Below are 12,120 nucleotides of genomic sequence, written 5' to 3' on the forward strand. Positions count from 1 at the left end.
GTGAAGCTTTTATTGAGGCACCCTTACCGCTAACTACTAAAAAGCAAAAAGAAAAACGGACTCAAACCCTTAAGAAGGTTGTCACGCCATCCATCATTGGAAAGAGCCACCCGGTTCACACAAACTCCACCTTTGGAATGAACCGTGGCATTAAGAAAACCAAAGGCTTATTGCAAAAATCCAAAACAAAAAGCTACAAACACAAATAAGAAGCTAAGAAAGAAAAAAATTACGGAAAGTAAAATGAATATTTACAAGAGGGTTGTTTAATCGAATAACATAACTTTTATATACAAACCCAAAGTAAAAAGTACGAAAAATGTAATGAAGTGCTGAAATTATATACATACCAAAGATGAAAAATAAAGAAAGCATAAAATCTGTCAAATATATACAGTCATCCAAATCAAACCAAAGTAGGGCCTACCCTCTCAAATGAAAGCTGACATTGTCCTTAATGCTAACTAAGCAAAATAAGAACCAAAAATAAAAGGGAAGAGGATACAAAAACTCCCTATGGCCTATCTATCTGCATGGGGTCCTAAGCGGTCCCTGGGTCCTCAATATGCTCGGGAACCCGAGACTGACTCCCTATGACCTGTGGCTCTGCTGCTGGGACCTAGGTCTGGACCTGGACAGGCTCCTGGGCTGCATCTTATGGCTGACTAGAGGAGATCTCCAGTGTGGAATCACCCTCTTCCTCTTTGGAGGCCTCTCTGACTACACTAGTTGGGGATGGGCTGCTGGCACTAGGTCATCTAGCAATAAGTCCAAAGGCAGGTGATCTGCCTTCAACCTGTCAACTTCAACCCGCAACTCCTTCATGGACTCTTTGGAAGCTCGAGTCTTTCTCATCTTCTTGGCCTCCTTAGCAAGCTCCTTAAGAGCTTTCCCATGAGAATCCACAGCATCCGTGAGAACTTTCTGAGTGTCAAGGATTTTCTTCTGGTTGTCCAGAATATCCTTGAGGGTGTCCTCAAAAGACTGTGGGACCTGTGTAGGTGGAGGTGCCGACTGAGCTACCACGGTAGTAGTAAGGACAGACAACTTAGAGGAACTGTCTGCATCCAATTGTTGATACTGAGAAGGGCCTGGCTCAAATGGTGGGTAGTCACTAGGGAGGCCAGGGTAGAGGGTATGTCTGGAACTACTGAAGTGGATGGACCAAGGGGCATGTCCGCTGGGGTGGAAGAAGGCTGAGTAGGAGCCACTACCACTACTGGCTCTTCAGACTGTCCAGTTGCAGCAGTGGTTGTTCCCTTGTAGTTCTTACTTTTAGGGTTGTCATCAACCTGCATGATGTACCATGAGAACGGGGCCTTTGCTTTCACTTTGATATCAAAGTTCCGCTTCTCTACCTTTAGGTCCGTGAAGTACATGGTCAAAAAGCTGGGGAAAGGGTAGTTTCTGTCACCTTCACTTACTACCTGTGTAATCACTCGAGACATCACATTCCCGACATTAATCGGGTACCCCACCATGATAGATGCTACCAAAACTGTCCGGTGAAGAGGGAGTGAGTTTTCGTGGGGTAGTGGGGTCCAGTCTGCGCACACGAATGTCTCCCACCCCTTAGCCTCGAAATTCAAACTTCTCCTTAAGATTTTCACTCCCGCATTCAACCAGTCGGGGGTGGTACCTGGGATTTCCAGGTACTGTGCCAACCAAGGACGGACCTCCTCACCTAATTCCATCTTTGCCAGATACAGTGATTCATCCTCCTCATCGAAGCCCAAGTAGTCATTTATTGCTTTCCCGTCAAATATTACTTTCAAATTCCGCACTTTGGTCACTTTGGTGCCCTTCTTGATGTGGGTAACATTGGTTTAGAATTCCTTGACCAGGTGCTCGTTTGCTTCCTCACAGGTGTTTAAGAAGTACTCCCAGCCCACTCTCTCTCTAAACTGCCTTCTCACATTGGGGTTGTGAGGCAAAAGGTCTCTATCTACAAAACTCCGCTCTGGAATCAATTTCCTTACAGGCTACCATTCTCTGAACTTATGGTAGGCCACCTCACTCACAAAACAATCTTGCCATGCTTCCGGTTTTCTTGTTCATTCAACCCCGCCAACCTGAGGCTCTCCCCCTTCCACTTCTTCCCTGTCATCTGGTACTGCACCCTCTCCAGATAATGAAGCTGTGGGAGAGGTGGAGTACTCATTTCCACTACCGACAGCTAAGCCCTAAGACGACTCAGAAGAAACTCGTACTGAAGATATATCTCGGAAGGGCTCATACTCACTCCCCGACTGGTCAATGGCCCTATTTGCCGCTCTGATGATTTTCCCTGTGTTCTTTATGTTTTGACGGACCTGTGGGGTTAGTCTTATCATGTTCTTGCCTTTACCACCCTGGGAGGACTCTCTCCTGCCTGCTTGTTTACCACCCTTGCTTCTAGATTTCACCATTTCCTGCAAAAAACATTCAGTTATGCTTTGTTAGTATCAGTAAAAGCAATGAAGTTCACAGTTGCAGGAAAGAAAATGTTGCAGACAGTATCAAATGTTGCATAGTGCGGACCGCACAAAATGCAGTGCGGCCACACAGAGGCCAATGCGGACCACACAAAATACCAATGCGGTCTGCACAGAGGTGGGGTTCAAACTACCTACTCCCTGAATAATTGCACCACAGACCGCACAAAATGGCAATGTGGTCCGCATTGAGGCACAACGGACCGTACAAAATGCAATGTGGCCGCGGTCCTCAATGATCAGGTTTCAGAACATTATTCAATGCGGTCCACACAAATTACCATTACGGACCGCACAAGGGCACCGCAGACCGAACAAATTCCACCGCGGTCCGCACAGAGTACCAAAACACAGCACTAACCTAGGGTTCATGAAATGTTCATTTTAAGTCCAATTTTTTTTCCTATTAAAGGGTCCCTAAGTGTTTGCCCAATATTTTAACTACCTAATGCTAATTTAAACAACAAATGAACTAACCTAAGATACCAATTCAAAAAAAATACGGGAAAGACCAGAAGCAAAGCTAAAACCAAAAATTTAATGAAAATAGTAAAATTAAACAACTGAAAAGAAGTAAAAGTTACCAGATGTGAGAAGTATTGATGATTAATCAAGACTATGCAGATGAATTCGTGCATATTTAGTGATGAACAGTGATTTTTAGGGCTTTGAGAGAAAAAGGATCGAACCGTTTGTTGCACTGGATTTAAAGAACAAAAATGGGGAAGTTTTCATAGCAAATGGGCATAGGGTCAAGCACTACTTGAGAAAAATTGATGACAGCCATGTGGTGGCACTTCTTTATCTCAAATGATTCGATGGTAACCTGCATCTTCTTGGGAGACAACCCATGTGTTTTTTCTTCTTGTTTTTCTTTGATTTTCATTGTAGGGTAGGATTTATTTTTGGACTGACTGATTGTGAGATGTTATAGGTTTGTGTTGATGCAGTGCAGGACATGGTGGAAAAATTGTTCAAGTCTCTAAAGTTTTCAATGCGGACCGCACTACATTGTGTGCGGCCGCAAAGAACTCAGTGCGGGGGGCACAAAATCAGTGTGGACCGCACTGATGATGGATGAAAATACCAAGTCTCTGAAGTTTGCCACCGCGGCCGCATTACATTTTATGTGGTCCGCGGTGGACCACTGCGGCCGCAAAGCATTTTGTGCAGACCGCAGTGGGTTGCCTCCTCAAACTTTATCTAAGGCTATGTGGTGTAGACCGCACTGCATTTTGTGCGGTCCGCATTGGGTAGGTGAGATGGGCCCCAGGAATTTTTCTATAAATAGTACCTGAGGCCCTCATTTTGAACTTTTAGATCTTTTAACTCTCAGAGCTTTAAAATTGTTGTTATTCTCCACTCATTGCACATAACTGATTTCTAAGGCTTAATCTTCCTCATAACATCTTACTTCTGACAATGGTCAAACAAAGAGGCAAGGGTTCTAAAGAAGCTGGTAGAGGAGAATCCTCCCAGGGAGGGAAATAGAAGATGCTAAGATTGACTCCCCAAGACCGACAAAATATTAAAAACACAAGGAAGCTCATTAAAGCTGCTGATAGGGCCATTGACCAAACTGGGAGTGAATACGAGCCCTCCCGGGATATATCTTCAGACTCAATCCCAGAGTACATCCCTGATTGGCGGGAGAGAAACAGACTAAGAGACACTCATCCTCCTTCCCCCACTGCCCAAGCGTCAGTAAATGTAACTTCTGGGTCATCTGAGGGCTTAGCTGAAGGCAGTGGGGATGAATACTCCACCTCTCCCACAACTTCATTATCCAGAGAGGGTGCAGTAAGAGAAGATGAGGTAGTAGGAGAAGGGGGTGAACCACAGGTGGGAGGAATTGCTAGAACTAGAAAACCGGAGGTTTGGCAAGACCGGTTTGTGAGTGAGGTGGCCTACCATAAATTCAGAGAATGGTGGCCTTAGAGGAAATTGATTCCGGAGAGGAGTTTTGTTGATAGAGACCTCTTGCCTCACAACCCCAAAGTGAGAAAACAGTTTAGAGAGAGAGTGGGCTGGGAGTATTTCTTAAAAAACTGTGAGGATGCAAATGAGCACCTGGTCAAGGATTTCTACACAAATGTTGTCCATATCAAGAAGGGCACCAAAGTGACCAAGGTGCGCAATTTGAAAGTGTTGTTTGATGCGAAAACAATAAATGACTACTTGGGCTTCGATGAGGAGGATGAGTCACTGTATTTGGCAAATATGGAATTAGGTGAGGTGGTCCTCCTTGGTTGGCACAGTATCTGGCAATCCCAAGTACCACCCCCATTGGTTGAATGCGGGAGTGAAAATTTTGAGGAGAAGTTTGAATTTCGAGGCCAAGGGTTGGGAAACATTCGTGTGCAGCAGATTGGACCCCACTACTCATGACAACTCACTCCCTCTTCACCGGGCAGTACTGGTAACATCAATCATGGGGGGGTACCCAGTTAACGTCGGGAAGGTGATGTCTCGGGTGATTACACAGGTAGTTAGTGAAGGTGACAGAAACTACCCCTTCCCCAGTTTTTTAACCATGTACTTTAGGGACCTCAAAGTTGAAAAGCGGGCATTTGATATCAACGTGAAAGCAAAGTCCCCATTCTTATGGTACAACATGCAGGGTTATGACAACCCAAAAGCAAGAACTACAAGGGAACAACCACTGCTGCAACTGGTCAGTCTGAAGAGCCAGTAGTGGAAGTGGCTCCTACTCAACCTTCGTCCACCCTAGCGGACATGCCCCCTGGTCCATCCACTTCAGCAATTCCAAACATACCCTCCACCACGGCCTACCTAGTGACTGCACACTGTCTGAGCCAGGATCTTCTCAGCATCAACAACTAGATGCAGACAACTTCCTCTAAGTTGTCTGTCCTCACTTCTACAGTAGTAGCTCAGTCGGCACCTCCGCCTCCACAAGTCCCACAGTCTATTGAGGACGCCCTCAAGGATATTCTGGACAACCAGAAGAAAATTCTTGACACTCAAAAAGTTCTTACGGATGCTTTGGATTCTCATGGGAAAACTCTCAAGGAGATTGCTAGGAAGGCCAAGAAGATAAGAAAGATGCGGGCTTCCAAGGAGTCCGTGAAGGAGTTGAGGGTTGAGGTTGACAGGTTGAAGGCAGATCATCTGCCTTTGGATTTATTGCTACAGGACCCTATGCCAGGAGCTCATCCCCAGCTAGAGCAATCCCAAAAGCCTCCCAAGAGGAAGAGGATGATTCCCTACACAAATGATGCATTCATCCAGTTGGCAGACCCACCGGAGACCTCCTCCATTCAGCCACAGGATACAGCTCAGGAGCTTGTCCAGGTCCAGGTCCCAGCAGCAAAGCAGCAGGTCATAGGGAACCAGTCTGAGGTTCCCGAGCATATTGAGGACTCAGGGACCACTCATGACGCCATGCAGACAGACAGGCCATAGGGAGTTTCTATATTCTTTTCCCTTTATTTTTGGTGTTTATTTTGCTTAGTTGGCATTGAGGACAATGCCAGCTTTCATTTGAGGGGGTAGGCCCTACTTTTATTGATTTGGATGAATGTATATATTCGACAGATTTTTATGATTTCTTTCTTTTTATCTTTGGTATGTATATAATTTTAGTACTTCATTACATTTTTCGTACTTTTCACTTTGGGTCTGTATATAAAAGTTATGTTACATTGTATATATTCATCCCTGTATTGTATATTTGATTAAATCCCCTCTTGTACATATTCATTCTACTTTCCGCATTTTTCTTTTCTGTAGCTTCTTATTTATGTTCGTAGCTTCTTGTTTTGAATGTTTGCAATAAGCCTTTGGTTTTCTTAATGCCATGGTTCTTTCTAAAGGTGGAGTTTGTGCGAACCGGGTGGCTCTTCCCAATGATGGATGGCGTGACAACCTTCTTAAGGATTTGAGTCCATTTTTCTTTTTGCTTTTTAGTAGTTAGTGGTAAGGGTGCATCAAACAAAGCTTCACTTGGACCTAGCACATTTGCCTTTGATCTCATGGTAAAAAACAAATCGTTGTGTTTAGGATGGTGAAAGTCATGACCTTGAGACTCTTGTGTTGACCGATAATCATCAAGTTATTTTTCGGGACCATTTTGTGCTCAAATCTTATCTAAGGTCGTTGTGGGCCCCCGACTCTATGTCTTTAGTGATCCCATAGCTTGTGTGGTGAGAAATTGCATTGCAAGTCCAAGTCCCGAGCCATTGGTCTAAAACTTGCCCTGAATGTTTGTTGAGGCAAAATCCTAAGTGAATTTTGACTTGAGATATGATTATAGGCTCTCCTTGATCCAAATAATAGCTTGAAAACCTCCAAATGATAAAATCCCTAGTCAACCCTTTTGAGCCTTAGACCTTTTTCCTTCAAGAACCATGATACAAGCCTTTACCCATTCTAAAAGATACCCTCTCTTGGCACCCGATCTTTCCTTAGCACATGGCAAAAGTATAAGTTTGAGGGGAGAGACGAAGATGGCAACAAAGTAGTAAAAAGGTACAAAATGAAGAAAATGAAAGGCAATGAAAAAGAAAGAAAAACAAAAAGGCAAAAAGATTGCTCAAATGTAGAAATGAATAAAAGGGATTCAAGAAAAGCAAAGAATGAAAGGTGTGGAAAATTGAAAAAGGAGAAACGATTTGAAATGTATAAGAAAGAGTGATAGTGTGTCTCTCTAACCCCTTAGAAAGAAGTGAAAAGACTCAAAAAGTCAAGTGAATGTGCGCCAAACGAAGCAAAAGAAGTGCTTAAGGGAAGATGGAACCTACTTAGACCAAACATTTCCTACCCTGAACCATAAGCATTAACTATGTCTCCACAAAAGCGCTATATGATCTCTAGTTGAATGAAACTTACATTAGTGGTGACTCACATAAGGGGCAAGCATATGGTACTTAGAGTCGGACTTGTAACTTTTCTTTGAGATAGATGAGTGATTTTCCATTAACCTCATTCTGAGTGCCACTATTCTAAAGGTGAGGTTTACTTAGAGAGAGCTGAGGATGTGTGAGTTTGGGTTCCACAATGACCAAAGTAATAAAGAGAGCTCTTTGATGTGTTGAGTCAACTCTTGATACTTTTGTATCGCACTTAATCCATGGTGTTTAAAAGAGTAAATGTTGTTAATGATTCATTTGTATTGAGGGCAATTGTTAGTCCCAATTGATGCTAGATGAGGTCACTTTAGGATAGTTGAATTTTCTTGGATTTTCTCTTAAGGGGTGGGTCTTATTTTGTTTGCTTGAGGACAAGCAAAAACTTAATTTTGGGAGAGTTGATAACTAGGGATTTTGATACATTTTATACTCCTTCATGCTTAAGTTTTGATTAGAGATGTGTACAAAATTGTCCTAAAAGGCTCACAAGTTATGCTTAATTGCAGGTTTGATCAACAAGGTGACAAGATGTCAAAGATCAGCTCAAAAAGGAGTAAAACTTGCACAAGTACCAAGACAAGACAAAGATCAAGCAAAACAGGGCCAATGCGTCCGCACACCATTTTGTGCGGTCCGCACAAGTGAAGTTTAGAGAGCCTGCTATTCAGGCACAAAGGCAATGCGGCCGCAAGGGATCAATGCGGCCGCACTTAATCTTGTGCGGTCCGTAGAGCCAAGGTTCAGAGAGTTACCAGTTCCAAGTTTAAAGCTCAAAGCGGTCCATGCTCCATCTCATGCGGACCGCACTAGAAGCCACCGCGGTCGCACTCGATTTTGTGCCGTCCGCATTACCCAAGTTTAGGGAGCTGTTTATTCAAGTTCAGAGCCCTAGTGCGGCCGCACGTGATTTTGAGCGGTCTGCACTAACCCCGCAAGGGTATTTTTGTCCAGATATTTTAGCTTAGTATAAATAGCTTCTTTTCCCATTTTTGGGTCATCAAATAGTTTGTACTGAAGGCTGCGCTCGTAACTTCGATGTTTTTAGCTATTTTGAGTAATTTTAGCTTTATTTCAACATTGAATCTTCAAGTTTAATTTAGCAATTAGTTAATATGAGTTTTTCTTCATCTATTTCTTTATTTTCTTCTCTAATTATGAGTAGCTAGACCCATAAGCTAGGGTTACGGCTCAACCCTAGTGTGGATAATTGACGGGTCTTGTATTTTAGGGCTTGATTGATTATGGGTGTTTGATATTTGGACTAATTTCATGTTTAATTGCTAAATTAGTGGTTGCAAACACTAGTTTGTGTTTAGTTGACTTTGGCTCTTCTTTAGAAAGAGAGCCTAAGTCTCTAAAATTGGTCCAACAAGGAATTGGGGCGTACTCAAGAGATTGATAGCCCCAATTAAAGGGTTAAACCTAGAGATAGTAATACCCGACTTGAACCTTGATTGCTTGTACAAATTTGCATACCCAATTGGTCTTAAGAAAGTAAATTGGGCAAAATCACTCGAACTACCGAGAGGTGTAGAGTGAGTAGAATCGTGCAATGTTTATATCATACTCCCCAAATGTGACAATCCTGCCTCAGACTCAAGTATCCGTCAATTGACCACCTAAGCGAAAGTCACTACCCTAGTGCCTTTTATCCATTTGAACAACTCGCAATAGTTTAATCTTAGCTTATTTTAGTTTAATTGATCATTGTAGTTCTATACAATTAGAAGTAAATTAAAACCCAAAATGTTTAGAAGTGCAATCAAGAGCAAATACACAACTCCACTTTAGATAGACACCCGACTCCAACTTCTAGTTCCCTGTGAAAATCGATCCCGACCTTAATCGGGTAAAAGCTGCTTCGACCTATCTTGCTACTCAATAGTAGTGCAGGGTTGGTCTCGATCAATATGCTCTCTTGCAAGAGTATTAAAAAATAAAGAAGGAGTATTTTTGGACAAGGACTAAATCAAAGTAAAAAGGCAGCGGACTGCAGAATTCTGTCTACGACCGCAGATCATGAAGGACCTCTGTCAGAAAAGCTTTGAAAAGTGCGGACGACACAATAATTGTGTGGCCGCAGATGTTGAAGATCAGAGAGTTACCAATCTTAGTCCATCAAGAAGTGTGGACCGCACTATAATTGTGCGGCCGCAGAACTTAAGAGTGCGGCCGCACTCAGAAGTGTACGGTCTGCAGAATTTAAGAAGTGCAGCCGCATTTCAAAATTGTGCGGCTTCAAAAGTCCCTCCTGTCAAGACCTGCATCAAAGTGCGGACCGCACAAAAAAATTTGCGGCCACAGAACCTCTAAATGGGCTTATCCGAAAATTTCAGCTGTGTATAAATAGTGTTTTTTGAATAAATTAGGTGAAGTTTTGAACATCTAAATGTTGGGAACCGTTTTTATTTACTACTTTAGGAAATTTTACAATAGCTTGTCTATTTTACATTGGATATTTATCTCTTTATCATTTAATATGAGTTTAATCTTCTTTTATTATTTAATTTCTTCATTTTCATCTATGAGTAGCTAAATTTCTACCTAGGGTTGTGACCCAACCCTAGTGTGGGTACCTAATGAGTATTTGATTTAGGACCTGTTTATGATTGGATGTGTAATATTTAGCCTAATTCTTGCTTTAATTGCAGAATTAATAGTTGAAAATATTGATTCAAGCCTATTTAACTTAATCTCTACTTGCAAAAAAAAGACCACGTCTAGAAAAACTTGGCTAACAAGAAATTGGGACGAACTCAAGAAATTGATAGTCCCAATTAAAGGGTTGAATCTAGAGATAGTAAAACCCGACTTGAGCATCTATCAACTGTCACACCTCCTTTTTCCCATAGGGTGTTAAGGGAGGTTTTTCTAATTTAAGTAACATTAATTGAAATGGAATTATTTATTTAATTTCAGAGTCGCCACTTGGAATAATTTATGGTGTCCCAAGTCACCAGTTTATTTTAAATTCCAAATTGAGGAAATTGACTCTTATTTATAGTATGCGAACACAGAAGACCATGTAAGGAATTCCGTTAACACGGGAGAAGGTGTGAGGTACTCCCGAGTTCTGTGGTTTTAGAACGGTTGCTCAACTATTGAAATTGGCCTAATTATCAGATTTATTAAATATTCATAACCTATGTGCATTTTATTCCTCTAAACCGCTTTTAACATTTATGGAATTTTTTTGAACAAGTCGTGATGTCGCACACTCGTTTGTTTTTGTACACATTGCGAATCACGTAATGGGAACCGTACCAACGATCTACAACATGTTTATTTTATTTTTGTTTGAAGTAAGGGTCGAGTCACATAAAACGCACACTTGAATTGGAGATTACGTGTCATGACTATGCCACGGGAACCGTACCCATAGCCACGATAATTTATAATATTAATCGCGCCTAAAGCAAGCTACGATATTAAATTATTCTTCCTAAACTACCTTTGAGATATGTTGTAAGGCCATGAATTATGGAAATTGTGAAAGAAATGATGTAATCCAGGTATTAAGCTAAGGGCCAACACGTTATTTTATCAAATCAAATTCAACTATCTTTTCTATCCAACTTATCAATTTACAGCTCATTTAAATCTAAAATCACTCCTACTAATTGATAACCCTGCCCTTAGAAATCAATTTTCATATGTCAAGTACTTCATAAACTAATATAACAAAAAGCCAGTCATATGAAATTGGCCTGAGAAATAAACGAAGTCCAGAAAGATATTTGTAGCATTTGAATAAGCAGAAACTAACTAGGACACACCTAAACGTTGATACAACAAACAATCCTTATTCTTTCACTTTTAAAAGGCCTAGAAAAGCATAAATACCACAAAACTAAAACAAAGATCAAGTGATAGCAGTGAGTTATAAAATAAACATACAAATAGGCGCAAACAGGGGCGAGTAAAACACCAAAAACATACTGGAAGTTAAGGAAAGAACCTCAAATTGGGATCTTTACCGCCGATCACATTGGAATACAAAAGTCGACACACGAGTTCAACAACCAAAACTCGGCTTGAATCTCTCAGCAGTGACCTCGAACCTCGACTCGATGACTTCAGCCCCAAAATGTAGTTGTGTTATGTAAAAAGGGGAGATGTTTTGAAGTATTTTCTGGTGGTTTAAGTGTGGTCAAGGGCTGGTATTTATGGCTGGTTGAAGATGACAGTAGGGTGAGGAGATGAAGCTATTTTCAGACTAGTTTTCAAGAGTAGTTCTTTACTGGTTTTTGGTAAAAAGGGGTTGTTGTTTCGTTGGAATTTTGGCGAGTTCTCATGGCTGTTTGCGGCTGCTTTCAATGGCTGAAATAGTAAAGGTTTGAGGTTGTTACTGGAAATTTTTGGGCTTGGGATCTGCGCTATTGAAGATAAAGAAGACGGTTCCCTCTTCTCTTTTTGGGTGTGTGGCTGTGTATCTAGGTTAGAGATTGAAGAAGGAGGAGATGCGGTTGATGCTAGCTTAGGAAAATTTGGTCTTAGAGTCTTGGGAAAGTCCCCTTTTAAAGAGAGGAAATTAGGGTGTATTTTAGAGATGAGGGGATATTGGGTTTTGTGTAGTGGGTTATGCGAATTGGGTTAAGTTTTGGGCCAATTTGGACCATAACTTGGACATTTGGACAAAGAAAGACTTTAGTCGAAATAGTCCAAATTAAAACTTCTTTCCTTTTATGTGATTTTGATTTTTTCCTTTATTGATTAATAGATGAAAATAAAAATACTACTCCTAAACTTGAATAGCAAGATAAAATACTAATCAC

General features: G+C 41.5%; 1 long non-coding RNA gene across 1 annotated transcript; it reads right to left on the reverse strand.

Annotated features, from left to right (window-relative positions):
• Positions 1-262: 262 nt before the first annotated feature.
• LOC107824100 (uncharacterized) lies at positions 263-11,893 on the reverse strand. The gene is made up of 2 exons (XR_012700022.1): positions 11,304-11,893; positions 263-2,411 (listed from the first exon to the last, which is right to left on the reverse strand). It is a non-coding gene; the product is annotated as an uncharacterized LOC107824100 (long non-coding RNA).
• Positions 11,894-12,120: the final 227 nt, after the last annotated feature.

The sequence above is a fragment of the Nicotiana tabacum genome, chromosome 16 (assembly GCF_000715075.1).
Source record: "Nicotiana tabacum cultivar K326 chromosome 16, ASM71507v2, whole genome shotgun sequence".
Taxonomy (NCBI): Eukaryota; Viridiplantae; Streptophyta; class Magnoliopsida; order Solanales; family Solanaceae; genus Nicotiana; species Nicotiana tabacum.